This window comes from Peromyscus eremicus, chromosome 5, assembly GCF_949786415.1.
Source record: "Peromyscus eremicus chromosome 5, PerEre_H2_v1, whole genome shotgun sequence".
NCBI lineage: Eukaryota > Metazoa > Chordata > Mammalia > Rodentia > Cricetidae > Peromyscus > Peromyscus eremicus.
Window position 1 is genome coordinate 40,753,174 of NC_081420.1, and position 14,523 is coordinate 40,767,696.

At 43.8% G+C, this 14,523-nt stretch overlaps 3 non-coding genes across 3 annotated transcripts; 1 reads left to right on the forward strand and 2 right to left on the reverse strand.

Annotated features, from left to right (window-relative positions):
- Positions 1-1,703: 1,703 nt before the first annotated feature.
- Positions 1,704-1,775, reverse strand: Trnaa-agc (transfer RNA alanine (anticodon AGC)). Its single transcript has one exon. It is a non-coding gene; the product is annotated as a tRNA-Ala (tRNA).
- A 4,159-nt stretch (positions 1,776-5,934) lies between these two features.
- Positions 5,935-6,006, reverse strand: Trnaa-cgc (transfer RNA alanine (anticodon CGC)). Its single transcript has one exon. It is a non-coding gene; the product is annotated as a tRNA-Ala (tRNA).
- A 4,780-nt stretch (positions 6,007-10,786) lies between these two features.
- On the forward strand, positions 10,787-10,860 carry Trnat-agu (transfer RNA threonine (anticodon AGU)). Its single transcript has one exon. It is a non-coding gene; the product is annotated as a tRNA-Thr (tRNA).
- Positions 10,861-14,523: the final 3,663 nt, after the last annotated feature.

A 14,523-nucleotide genomic window follows, 5' to 3' on the forward strand; every position in this document is an offset into this window, starting at 1 on the left:
TGATTGGAACTAGAATTCCCAGGCCTGCACAGTGGGTAGGGGTGGTTGGTGGGCAAGCTGGGGGAAGTGGGGACACTGTCTCTGGGAGTCTCTTAAGTAGAATGCGAGGTCTGGCTCTATTTGGTCCTGGAGCCCAGGGTCATCATGAGGTAGACGGGGAGAGGAAGGCTGGAAAATGGCTCTGGGATTCTCTGCCTGGCACTCTGGTTGGAACCCTGGGTTCAAACACCAAGCATCCCAGGGTGGGCACAGTGGATCTGTAGCTAAATTTCAAAGGGTCTTTCTCATGTGTTTTCAAATATTGGTGCCACCCAGATTTGGCACGGGTCTTTCTGAATCAAATAATCTGATTAAGACAATCCCTCACAGCAGTGCCCAACAGCTTGTGTTTTAGTTGAGTCCATATGCAGTCGAGTTGACAACCAAGGTTAACCATCACAATCGGATTCTGCTGATGGCCGAGAAGTGATAACAAAGGAAGGCAGGGTGGGGGAGTGGAGTGAAGTGAAGTGAAGCGGGGTGGGGTGGGAGCAACCACAGCCTGAAGCTAGTTACTAAGCCAGGAATGGTGGCCAGGTCTGAAATCCCAGACACTTGGGAGGCTGAGGTAGAAGGACCTGAAATTGGAGGCTAGCCTGGGCAATTTAGTGAGACCTTGTCTCAAAATAAAAAGCAAAAAGAGGGCTGGGAATACAGCTGAGGTCAGAGATGGAGTGATTGCCTACACGCACAAGACCCTAGCTTTGATCTCCTGTCCCCACCCCAAATAAAACAAACAACATCAATAGCAACAAAATGCCATTAAAACTGTTGAGTAGACATCTTGGTCTTTGGCAAGTGCCAGTTAGACTGTAAGAGAATGACGTAGCACAACAAAAATGCACTAACGAGGAAAAGGTCTGTGGACTCCTAACCTGTGTTGTGGAAAGCTGATAAATGGTGTGGATATTTTTGAATTAACTATTTAAAATGTCCTTGTATCTCTAATACTTGGGGTTGCATTTCTCAGGCCTATAATACTGGTCAGTAGTGGGCAGCACTGTGATTTAACCAGAAGTCCAGTCTAAGATTCACGCCTTAGTGTCTTCTCTCCTTAGGGTCAAGCTGCTTGAGCATGAGACCCTACTATACCTGAATGTCCAAAATGCTGTAGTCAGATGGAAGAAGAACCGGTGCCCACTGTTCTCTTTAAGAACTTAACTAACCTCTACCCCTACCCTTACACCTCCAGGTTTAAAAGCAAGCTCTTGATTTAACTGCAACCAGGCAGACTGCCAGTGATGGTTACTGCTGGCTTGTTTGGGGGTGGAGGGTGGGGCGGAAAAAGGCCACTGGAAAACTTTTCTAAACTCCCTTTACTTGTTAATGTCACAGAATGCCGCAAGTCGAAAGTTGAGGCAAAAGTTCAAAGGAGGTATACCTCTTAGACAAAGGGGCCACCAGACAAAGCCCCTTCCAGAAGTGCTACAAATCACTAACTGTCATAAAGTGGTGGGTTTTCCAGTGTGAGAAGAGGGCGAGGGGGAAGGAGAAAAACCATCCCTCCGTGGTCAGAGCTGTGAATCTGTTTGCAGTGATCACAGATATGGCAAATGAACACTTTATCACAGTTATCACCACGTCGCTTTGTGTATAGCCCTAAGTAGACTAAGGAGAAAATTAGAATTCTAAAAATGAAGGCGCATCTTTCTTCTCAAAAGACCTGGAGATGCTGGGGATCGAACCCAGGACCTCATACATGCTAAGCATGCGCTCTACCACTGAGCTACATCCCCACCACCCAAGAGCTAAGAATTCCAACTCATCTTTATAAAATTCAAGGTCCTTTTTTTTTTTTGGTCAACTTTTTCCTTTAAGGAGAAAAAAAAAAACAAGATCCTGTTTCCAGGCTATTCTAATCAACCTGCACTTTCACAGAGTCTCAATAACGGGTATGAACAATCTGGGGCCGGAGATCCTCCCTTCTTGCGCCTTCCTCTCCTTCAGGACTAAGGAGAGATCCTTCCAGAAAACACCGGAAATGCTTTGCTAAGTCTTATCTGCAATTAAGGGGAGAAAGAAAGCACGCACCGGCCGGTGCTTGCCCGTCTCCGTATTCTGTTCCCGGACTTCAAAACCCAATCAAAATTAGGAGCCTTGGAGGACAGGGTTCTGCAATAAAAACCAGCTTCCCTGTCTCAGCCACTGGGAGTACAAAGGATCGAGACGTTAGACTGCCACCCCCACTGCCCCAGGCTTTATCCAAAGGATGCCAATGAAACCCGTAGCGCTCGGAATCTCGGACTCCTCAGCGAGTCTTCAGAGCCGGCAGGGATGAAGTCAGGAGCGAACTTCCTCGCCGACTCAGCTTCTCTGGGGCTTTGCTTACTGTGCACGGAGTGTCTCTGCCACCTTTGGAACGTTCCCTCTCAGCAAGTCGGATCTTACTCCTCCCTGGAGAGTTCAGGGAAATCTTCACATACACAGAGACCTGTGGGCAAACCAGGAGGATGGGAACACTAGGGAAACTGAGGCAAAACTAAGGATTTAGAAGGCAGAGAGAGTAATACCAGGAGAGAACAGTAAGCCAAGGCCAAGGCTAGAAAACTCTGTGTGTGTGTGTGTGTGTGTGTGTGTGTGTGTGTGTGTGTGTAAAGAGAGAGAGAGAGAGAGAGAGAGAGAGAGAGAGAGAGAGAGAGAGAGAGAGAGAGAGTGGGTATCTGACTCCCTGGATCCCTGGAGCTGGAGTTTCAGATGATTGTGAAACCCTCGGTCCTCTGGAAAAACAGCTACACTTTTAGCCACAGCGCCATCTCTCCAGGCTCAGTAGTTCTAAAAACAAAGCAAAACAAACCATTCTCTTATCTGAAATTGTGCAATGTACACCATTTGATGGGTTTACACAAATGTGTGTACAACTGGAGCCATCGTCATGGTCATGGAAGTCAACACACTCATCAGCTCCCACAGTTTCCTTGTTTTCACCTACGTGTGCACTTGTGTAAACAACATTTAACTTGATTTCTGCTCTCAACATTTCCAGTGTGAAACACAGTATTGTTACTGCAGTTGCAACTTTCTCTCACAGTTCTTAAAAGCGAGACCTCAAAGAGTCTTCTGAAGGGATTGCACACTCTGCACAGGCTTGGGGAGTGCAGGGTAACCCCAAGTTCTCAGCAGTACAAAGGGGTGCACAGGCTACCTGGCCATGGTCACCTGACAGCTTACCAGGCTCCCCAGATTCCCTGTCTGGACTGCAAAAAGAAAGATGGTAAATGCACTGAGAATAATAGTATAAATAATCAATTGCCCCAAGAGGTGGGATTTTGACTGGATCTGTTCTGGAGGACAGTCCTGTCATGTTCTGAGCAGCTTTTTTCTGGAAAGCTGTGACCACAGATTGAGCCAGATCAGTAAGTTTGTCTCATTGTGTTTTGAAGATAGTTTTGGTTGCTTGAAAGTCTCCACTGAACTCAAAGAGCAAAGGAGAGAGAGAGGCTGTTTAGGTGAAGCAGACCGAGGTGGATTTGTGTGTGTGTGTGTGTGTGTGTGTGTGTGTGTGTGTGTGCGCGCGCGCGCGCGCGCGCGCACGCGCGCGCGTATGGTGTGTATGCATATGTGCATATTTGCACACAGATGCACCTACCCAAGCATAAGCACATGGAGGTTAGAGGTCATTCTCTATAACTCTCTGCCTTATTTTATTTTTTTAATATTTTATTTATTTTGCTTTTGTCTATGTCAGGGGACAATTTGCAGAAGTTGGTTCTCTCCTTCCGCCATCTGGGTCCTGGGGGTTGAACTCAGGTCATTGGGCTTGGCAACAGGCACCTTTATCAGCTGAGCCCTTATTTTATTTTATTTTAATTATTTTACATATGACAAGGAGGATTTATTGGGCTGGCTTACATAGTTTTCTGAACCCAAAAGAGGCTAAGAACCTGGTAGTTACTTAGTGCAAGTCCCAATCCATTCACCTTAGTTTTCAAGACAGGGTCTCTTACTGAACCTGGAGCTTGTTATTTAGGCCAAACTAGCCAGTTACAGGCACATGCTACCATGTCTGGCTTTAACGTGCATATGGTGGAATCCAAACTCAGGTCCAATATTTTCATCTCTTCGTCAGATGATTGTTTTTGATGTAGCTAGTTTGGCTGTTCGTTTGAGATAGGGTCTCACTCTGTAGCCCACGCTGGCCTTAAACTCACAGTGATCCTCCTGTATCAGCCTCCTAGATGCTGAGGTTGTAGGTGTGTGCTTCCTATTCTATTCCCTGCTGAAATAAAATCTAAGTGATAAGGAACTAATCACATCAAAATACAGAAATGGTGCATCCTGTGGATGAGGAACAGACAAAATAAGAAGCCATATTGCAAGAGAACCATTTGAAAAGGGCAGGATGCTTTAAACTTGAAAACACAGTGTAGAGATCAGTATTTTAGGACTTGGGGAAAGGTGAATAAGAGCTTAGGTTTCATGTAACTACATGTGATGGGCAGGGCAGTGGCCCTTGGTTTTTTTCCAACAGTCTTTCCTTGGTTTTCATTATTAGTCTTATGAACTTAGTTTTGCTTAGGCAGCCACATCTCCATCACAGATGGTGAACGGTCGGCCATGCAGATAAGCCATGCTTCTAAACCCAGCAAAACCAATACCCTTCTTTTCAACAAACATTTCCTAACTTGTTCTTTACTATCCTGGAATAAAACACAGAGTTCATTTAAACTAGATACATAATTTTTCTTCCAAATCAACAAACCCCTAGCTGGAATGAGAAATAAAAGCAAATTAGTTTGACATGCCACGAATAAAAAATCACATGAATGCTTAGGATGACTATTTAGAAAACAGCATTCTGTAGTTGTGTTCTTATACATGAAGCAAATACAAAGAGATGCAGATACTTGGTGCTAATTAAAGCCAAGCTCATGCTCATCTTGCCCAGGCTGATTTCCAACGTAATCAGTGATTCTTAGTCAAGTTTCAAATTTCCTATTTCCACAAGGAAAGACAAGTTTAAAAACAAATTAAAGCAGACATAATATTTCTGGATGATTTCCTGATGTGAAAAGTGTTCAGTAGGAAAGGAACATTGAGGTTCTATCCACTTAAGCTTCAGAACTGGAGCTCTGTGCTCAGGTTTCAGCTTTATTTTGTAACAGTTACAACACAGAACCCAGGAGTCGGAAAACCAGTGACTCGGTGTCCAGAATCCAAACCCAATCGGGCTCTCAGGACGTCAGGCTTTTATGGGTTTCGGTCAACTTGTTCTACGGCTGTCTTTTGTTGTTACGATGGTGTTGCAGGGGCCTGGACCCAGAGCCCGCTGCCAGATAGGCAAGCTCAGCTCCTGTGGACCGTTCACCTGGCTTTTTAAAGTTTTATTCTAGGTTGCTTAGGCAGGCATTGTTCAACAGCTTTTGGTGCTTTTCCCTAGCCTGCAAATCCGGGGTTCCAGGCTCAACTCCACCATTTCCCTAGACCTCTCACACTGAACATGATTAGCTGTCCTGTGCAGAAGCTGTTAATAAGGCCAGAGTCACTGTAAGAAATAAAATGGTAATTGGAGCAATGTGTGAGAGATTCTCTATTCAGGGGACCCCTAAATTCCTATATAGAATTCTCAACGAATATTAGCAATGGATGATATTAGTACCTCTCCCGTTTCCACTATTTCCAAAATAATAATAATAATAATAATAATAATAATAATAATAATAATAATAAGTTGGAGTCATTTTATTTTTACTGATTGTATCTTCCTTCCGGATGCTCTCACCGGATGACTTTCCACCTGACTTCCAACAACCACCTCAGCGTTCTCTCTAAGAAGGTCGTGGTTTTTAGATAGCCATATAAAAACGAAATAAACATAGGGACACGAAAAGCTTACAGATATTATCGTGGGAAAGAAATTTAAATATATATTATTGTGAGAAAATAGATAAAAGGTTGTGGAGATGCCGGGGATCGAACCCGGGGCCTCATACATGCGAAGCATGCGCTCTACCACTGAGCTACATCCCCCAGTGCGTGAGAGTGGTCGTACACAATACCTATCTTTTAAAAATCCCAGCGTGTTACGCAGAACTGTTCTGTCTTTGGGGAGTCACTATTGGACTACTAAGGATAAAGTCCGGCTGCACCATAGCAGCTCCTTCTGAGACCTCAACAAACCTCAGTGGCAGAATCGCCAAGAGGAAAACAAGTTTCAAAACCTTCCGCACTGCCGGTTCTTCTGGTGACCAAGTCGCATCCCAGGCACAGGCAGGAAGGATTGAGGGAAGAGAGATTCCTCACCCCTATTCTGGAGCGTTTTCTGCAACTCAAAGGCCCAAATTTACAAATGTAGATTGGCCTCGCCCGGAAAAGGAACTGTGAAAATATTATAAGATGAAAACGTGAACATCTGCCTTTGTCTTTGTCCACACCGGCAAGGGCTAAGCCCACTTGACCGCAAAGCACAGACCTGTGGACTTCAGCGTCACCAGGGATCCTGGAAGGTTCTGCAGCCTGTTGAAGGGATCTGGCTGCAGCAAACTCACCCAGGATCCACACAGGTGCAGCGCCACTGACAGTCACTAAGCGCCACCTCTGCCCAAGGCTCTGCTGCCGCAGTAGCAGACACAAGGGTTCGGTTTCTGCGTTCAGCAGAGAACAGTGGCAGAAATGAGCACCAAAGACACGACCCAGGAAAACGCTCATTAATACATTGGACTTCATTAAAATTAAAAAGTAGCCTGTGAAAAACTCAGAACAATAGGGCACGCACCAAGCTGAGAAAAAAAATACTCTTCACTCACAATAAATAAATATGATATCCCAAATATCCGAAGCATGGTGGCGAAGGTACCTCCAGAGGCTGGAGCATCAGGATTGCTGAGTTTGAAGAAGACTGGACCACATATTGAGTTCCAGGCCAATCTGGGCCACAGAATCTTGTCCCTGACACAAAATAAACAAACTAAGAGTTGTCATGAGTTAGCCCATTGGGTTAACGTCCGCTGTCTCTGAAGTTAAGGTCGTGTGTGCGGTGTACTGGTCTGTAAGTCCAAACAGCACCACTTCTGAGCTGTGGAGTCTCCTCCCTTCCCTCAGAGCCAAGTTTCACCAGAACTCCATGAGCAAATTCTCTGAAACCACATACATGGCTTTTAAAAATCAGACTTTTATCTATAGTTTTACAATTGACTGATAAATTTTGCCTGACGCCGAGGATATACCTCCATGGCAGAGTGCTTGCCTAGCATTTATGAGGCCCTCTCTTGGCCCAATGTCCCTTACTGCAAAAATCAACTTTGTCTGAATCCATTGTTGCATGATGGTCAGAATTCTTTCTGCATTTGTGCATTGGCATGATATCACAAGACAAACTTGCCTTTCCCTCCTTCCTTCCTTCGCTTTCTCTTCACATCAGTGTAGACTCGAGTATTCTTATTGACTTTTATTGTTCAATAACTGGTTTCATTCTTAGTGTTTCTAAAATCTACAGTAGATCCTGTGACCTTTTGAGCATCCCATTATTTTCGGAGCAACTCCTTACATTCTGGCATGGAATGGTATTCTAGGCTCACATTGTCCTTTCCCTGTCCTAGCACCTCTTGCAACTACAAATTCTCCTAGAACATTGGTTTCCTTTTAGTAGTATCCATACAGAGTAATCAATACCTAAGGCTAGTTCTGCTCACCGTCTGTGTACAACTGTTCATGCACTGTTTTGATAGACAAAGCTAGGCCAGAGCTGTTCTTTGCCTTTGTTGAAATTTGTGTAGCCTCTCTGTCTTAGTTAGGGTTTCTGCGGCTGCGATGAAACACCATGACCAAAAGGCAAGGTGAGGAGGAAAGGGTTTATTTGGCTTACACTTCAGCATTGCTGTTCATCACTGAAGAAATTCAGGACAGGAACTCAAACAGGGCAGGATCCTGGAGGCAGGAGCTGATGCAGAGGCCATGGAGGGGAGCTGCTTACTGACTTATTTCCCATGTCTTGTTGAGTCTACCTTTTTACAGAACCCAGGACCACTAGCCCAGGGATGGCTCCACCCATCACGGGCTGAGTTCTCCCCCATTAATCACTGAGTGAGAAAATGCCTTACAGCCGGATCTCATCGTGGTGTTTTCTCAACTGAGGCTCCTTCCTCTGATGACTCTAGCTTGTGTCAAGTTGACACACAAAACCAGTCCGTACACCCTCTTTCACAGTGAGAATACTAGCTTCCAACATCGGCTTTATTCTTACACACACACACACACACACACACACACACACACACACACTTAAAATTACAAACTAAATAGAACTCAGAATTCAAGTGTGGGTCTATTGTATCTAACAAGCAATTGTGTCAAAGATCTGCACAAAACATTCACTTGGGTTCACTCTCTTTTTTCTATGGTGTCATATTTTAAAAATATGTTTAGTTATTCTTTGACAACTTCATACATGTATACATTGTATTTTGATAAGTGTTATATTTCTTGAGGCTTTTTCCCTGTTGGTATTCGAGTTTAAAATAGTTTCTCTCTGTGTGTTGAATTGATTTTTAAATTTTAATATGTAAGACATAAACATGGTTCCAAGAAGCAAATCTATAGAGAAATATCAAGTTGCTCAAGTTGTAGATGATTGCTGTATCTAGGGATGCCTTCAGGTGGACCAATGGGAGTACCCTCTGGGCATCATCTTGGGAGCTGACTTTGGGGCCAAGAGTACAGCACCTAGACTAGTGAGCCTTGGCATTGTTAACCTTTCCTTGGTGTGACTTCGAGACAGAACGCAGTCTAGCAGGTTCAGAAGGAACAGAGTTGTGTAAAAGGGATCTACGTAGCCAATACTTTTTAGGGTCTGAAAAGTCACAGATAGGAAGACCTCACTGGGGTATTGATGAAGCAAGTTTTGATGTTGCTGGTGTAGCTCAGCAGTGGCATGCTTGGCATGCTGAGACACTGGGTTCAGTCCTGAGCTCCTCCATCTACTAATCTGTCTTTTAGGCTGAAGACCTTGCGCCCAGATTTCCTACCTGCAATTCTTAGTTTACTTACGTATTGGCCGTCTTTCTCAGCATATTTCTTAACCCCTTTGAGATTTAAAAAGCTATTTTTGCTTATTTATATAAACTTGGACTTTTCTCATGGGGTATAAACATTTTATTTTTTTAGACATTTAACTTGGCAAATTATGCATACTTACCATGTACAATATGATAGTTTGAAAAACATACATTTTATACATATATGTACACACATGAATTTCAAAATTCTTTGCCCTTGTAATGACCTCCCTCCTTCCATGTGTCCTTCCTGTAAGTAGTTGAAAGAGAGGGATTCCGGAAGGGAGAGGGGGGTGGTCAGGAAGGGAGAGGTGGGGGTTCGGGAAGGGAGAGAGAGGGGGAGGAAGAAAAGAGGAAAGAGAAGGAGCAGGTGGAGGAGGAAGGAGGGGGAGGGAGAGAAGGACAGTCTGCCAGGAGCCTTTGTGGAAGTTCAGAGGAGGGTATGGCCACACAGCCACACTTAGTTGGGACACGCACTTTGTACTTTTGGATGATTCTACCATTCCCTACTAGCAGTCTAAACTTGTGGCCCTAACAATAACTTTGATGGACCAATATAATTTTGATCATACAACTCAGTTTATGAAGTAAAATTGTTTCTGTGTATCACCTAAGTGAGGAGAAAGTGTTTTAGAAAAACTAAGAGTAAAGCGAGGTTTGAGGAAATGTTTACATATAATCGTCTTCTTTCAGCAAAGGTGTGCTGCCAGTGTCTTTGTATCTTTGAAGATTATGAATGACTAAAGACCTAGATTAATAGAAAAATGAGCCTCAAGAATTTTTTCTTCAGTTTCCTTAACTTTCTGAGCTGTGCCTTTAGGATGTGGAGGCTCAGAAAGGCATGTGGGATTCCCGTCGGCTCTATCATCCAAACGGGAGTATCATCTATTCCCCACCGACAGGTGGGGCTCTAATCAGCACTGTGGGCCAGAATAGACTCCGGGTCCTTCTGAATGGGGAAGGTGGGTGCGTCAAGGACACTTTGAAAAGGAAAAGAGAAGGGAAGGGAAAACTGACAAGAAGAGATGAAAGAAAAGCCCTTTCCTGCGAGGCGGAGACTGTTCATCCGAGAGAGCACTGTGGTGAAGACCCGAAGGCTCTGGTTTCATCCCTGAATCTTGGCAAAGCTGGCGTCTAAAGGCAACTTTACAAATCAGATGATAAGATTATTCCTCTGTGAGACGGGAATTCGGAATATTTAGTGAAACAATCCCCTGTACTGCTGGTATCACGTAGTATGTTGATGCTCAAGTCTTCACCCAGGAAAACTATAGTTTGACTTTGAAATGATTTTCTAACTCTGTAATTCTTTATTTTCCTCTCCTTTCCACCCTCTCCCCCTTCCTTCCTTCCTTCCTTCCTTCCTTCCTTCCTTCCTTCCTTCCTTTGCTTTTTTGTTTTTGAAATACTGATGACTCAGCTCAGGGCTCAGTGATTAAGTGATTAAGTGATTAAGACTTTTATAATTCAGCAATGAGCTGGACAATCAAAGCCCAATTTTATTGTTTTAATTGTATATGCATTGCTAAGGAAAAGTAGCAGAATGTGGTACACAAGATACGTGACTCACTATCTTGTGAGTGTTCAGTCACTACGGTTCAAAGGGCCCACAGCAACTCCAAGGAACCCAAGCTGTCTCGGTTGCCCAGTCATCTGTACAAGAGGAACGGTACGCTTTTGATTTTCAGGTACTTACAGTTTCTGCAGCACTGCCTACCTGTACTCTTTCCTAAGTGGAAACCACCTTTACTCACAAGGGCTCTGTGGCTTAGCTGGTTAAAGCGCCTGTCTAGTAAACAGGAGATCCTGGGTTCAAATCCCAGCAGAGCCTTACAGTGAACCAGTGGTTCACTTTTAAAAGTTGGGGCTTTATGGTGCTGTTTTACCACCAGCCCCTCTACACACCCTACTATGTCCATAGCTGTTATCAACCGAAGACTTTGCAAACAAAAAACAAGCCAATTTTGAAGCATCAGGCCCAACACAACGCTGCAAGGAAAAAGCAAAACGTGGATCAGCTGGGCGGTGGTGGCGCAAACCTTTAATCCCAGCACCCGGGAGGTAGAGTCAGGTGGATCTTTGTGAGTTCAAGGCCAGCCTGGTCTACCGAGCGAAATCTAGGACAGGCACCAAAACTATCCAGAGAAACTCTGTCTTGAAAAACAAAAACAAACAAACAAAAAAAAAAGTGGATCAGTGCTATCCAGATTTTGTGGGGTTTTGGTGGTGGTGTTTTGGGTTTGGGCAATGGTTTTTGTGTTTATTTGTTTTTGATTTGTTAAAAGTTTTCCAAATTAGATCTTCCACTGGGATTTTCCCACTCAGCGTTATCTTAATTATTCTAGTCATAATTTCATATAAAGAACTAAGAATGAGAAACAAGTCAGAGAAAGTCTGTAGCCCTTCCACGTGGATTTTAGTGAAATGCCCAAAACTTGTTGTAGTGGAATATTATAAATATTGATTTAATATGACGGAGGCCAGCAGCCTGTGTACCGGCCCAGTATGCCCAGAGCAAAATGAAAATATCAGTTCTTATTCTCTCAAAAAAATTTTTTTGAGAAAAACAGAACAAAACAAAAAAAAAAAAAAAGAAAGAAAAGAAAAGAAAACACTCAGTGGCCATGCCCCAAATTTCAACTCAGACTGTAGGGAGCGTATGGAAACAAGTGTGTCTTGTTTTCAATGGCCTGATTTTCAGTAGTTTGATTCATAGCAGTAGATAAACTCTGTGTTGTTTCTCCAGTATCTTTTGTCTTGCCGACGGTTTTGTATGTGGAATTAAATGCAACCAAAAGAAAAATATTGACGCAGAGCACATTCTGGTACCCTCTCTATGGGAGTGAGGGATCTCAGGGAATTCCAGGAACGGATCTTGGCGTGCACTGACAAAGTGAGAGGAAGAATGATGTCTTCTAAAGTAGCACTCACAACTAACGGCACACTCGCAGGTGAAAAAAGGATTGAGTCTGGGTTTCATTTTGGAAATCAGGAACACAAATCTTTCCTATAAAGCCTGAGAACAACCAAAATCAAGACCAATCACAGTCGTTGCTAAACAGATCAAGCTGGTTGTGTGGCTCAGAGGTAGACTGCAGGCTAAGCATGCAGGAGTTAAGTGATCTTAGTTTCCAGGTTGCTTTTCCTTCTCTCCATCAACACTGTGTATACCTCAGTAAAACATCCAAGTTTCCCATCTTTAAATTGTCTTTAATCACGTTTCCTTGCTCATATCTAAAACAAATCCACCACTGAACAGACTGTTTTTGAATGTACCCATTTCAACGCTAGTTCCCAGCACCTGCAAGCCTTGCTGCATCAGCACGTGTATGGGGACGTCCTCCAGCCCCCACTTCACAGTTTCCTGGAGTACGAGAGGAAGCGAAAACTTTGTGAAACTTTTCTTTTCATGTAGAGAGTACTGTCTGGATCAGGAGAGGCCCTTCACAATTCTGCACACACAAATGCACATTCCACATGCAAATTGTTAGTGAAAAGTTTTGAACTGGGACCTCACCCACCCCCCACCCACCACTCCCACAGACACACAGGCACATCCAGAGACACATAAAATTTGAAGTTAAACTAAATATACAATAAAGTAACAGAATAAATAAATAAACAAACAGACCCAGAGGGAAACAATGTTCTCCGAGTTCCAGAAATAAAAGGAAGGCTGGTGTGGTGGTGCAAGTCTTTTAATCCCATCATTCAGGGGACAGAGGCAGGTCTCTCTCATCTAGGTAGTGACTTCCAGGCTATGTAGAGAGGCCTCTGTCCCAGTCATTAAATGAATCGAAAATATTTAGAACTTGGAGGAGTCAAACACACAAAGGACGCTGAAAGTACAGTTCAGTGGTGTAGTGCCGCGTTCAGTATGAGAGGTCCCGGGTTCGATTCCCAGCACAATAAGGGAGTGCTGCATGGTCCATCTCTGTTAACACTTGGCTGTGTCTCTGTAAACTGTGATCATAGAATGAGGAGTAAAACACCTGCTTTCCCCCTCCCGCTTCAGTCCCTCACTTGTTGATGACAGTAGTTGGAAACAATTGGAAAAAGAAAAAAAATTGGAAGGGATGACGGTGCACATACCTGTAAACCTCACACTTGAGAGGTGGAGGCAGAAAGATCAGGGAGTTCAAGGTTATCCTCTGCTACACAGTGAGCTGGAGGCAAACCTGAGCTACACATAATTGTCTCAAACAAACAAGGTGGTAGAATACACAGCCTGTAACACCCCAGCGTATTCAAGATGAGACAATGAGAGAATGTCCTCTCTGAAGGAAGGTTGTGATTTCCAAATTCCAAAGCGGGGGGGGGGGGGGGGGGGATGTCTGTGTGAGTAGACATGTGGTCAAAATTGCTCAGGGACAGGAACTCCAGGTGATTTCAGCTCTGGGCTGCAATCGATGATCTGGCTCCATAATCTGAAAGGTCCAATTTTTTTGTCCAAAATAATTTCTCAAAATCTGCCCCTCCACACTATTCTTCTGAATTCATTTCAAGTAAATCTTCCCAAGAGCTGGGTAAGAAGGATCAGAATTGAATGTCTTTAATTTTTCCTACCTTTACCAGGATAAGCTTAGGTTCAACATACTAAGCCGTTAACCAGCTAGGTTTGTTGGTACAGGGCTATAATCCCAGCCACTCTGGAGGCTGAGATAAGAAGATGGCAACTCAAGAACTGCCTGGGCTACTGACTGAGTTTGAGGCCAGTCTCGGGAATTTAGTGAGATCTTGTCTCAAAATAAAAAGTAAACAGAGGCCTGGAGGTATAGTTCAGTGGTGAGTGTAAAGTCCTATGTTCAACCCCCAGCATCAAAACCACTTTTCATTAGTTTTTTAAAATCTACTTGCTGTGGGATGGTCTGTATGTCAAATTGCTCTGATTGGTCAATAAATAAAACACTGATTGGCCAGTGGCTAGGCAGGAAGTATAGGCGGGACTAACAGAGAGGAGAAAAGAAAGAACAGGAAGGCGGAAGCAGCATGTGAAGACGCCGGTAAGCCACGAGCCACGTGGCAAGGTATAGATTTATGGAAACGTATTAATTTAAGCTATAAGAACAGTTAGCAAGAAGCCTGCCACGGCCATACAGTTTGTAAGCAATATAAGTCTCTGTGCTTACTTGGTTGGGTCTGAGCAGCTGTGGGACTGGCAGGTGACAGAGATTTGTCCTGACTGTGGGCCAGGCAGGAAAACTCTAGCTACATCTACTTAAATTAAAATCATTTCCATTAACATCTTAGGAAAGAGACTTAGAACTCTGTGGAGGTTGGCATTCATGTACAGGACACTAAAAGCCATTCCGTGACAGAATAGTCACTTTCTCAGTGTTGGCGGCCTCAGATAGTCCAACCCTATCTGCTTTGTGTTTTCTATGACTTTTAACACGATCTACCTTTCTTTGAAAGCACTTTTTGAAGAATTGAATGATTATATGGTTTTATTCCTATAAATACCTGCTGTATGTTTCTCACAGGTTTTCCCATT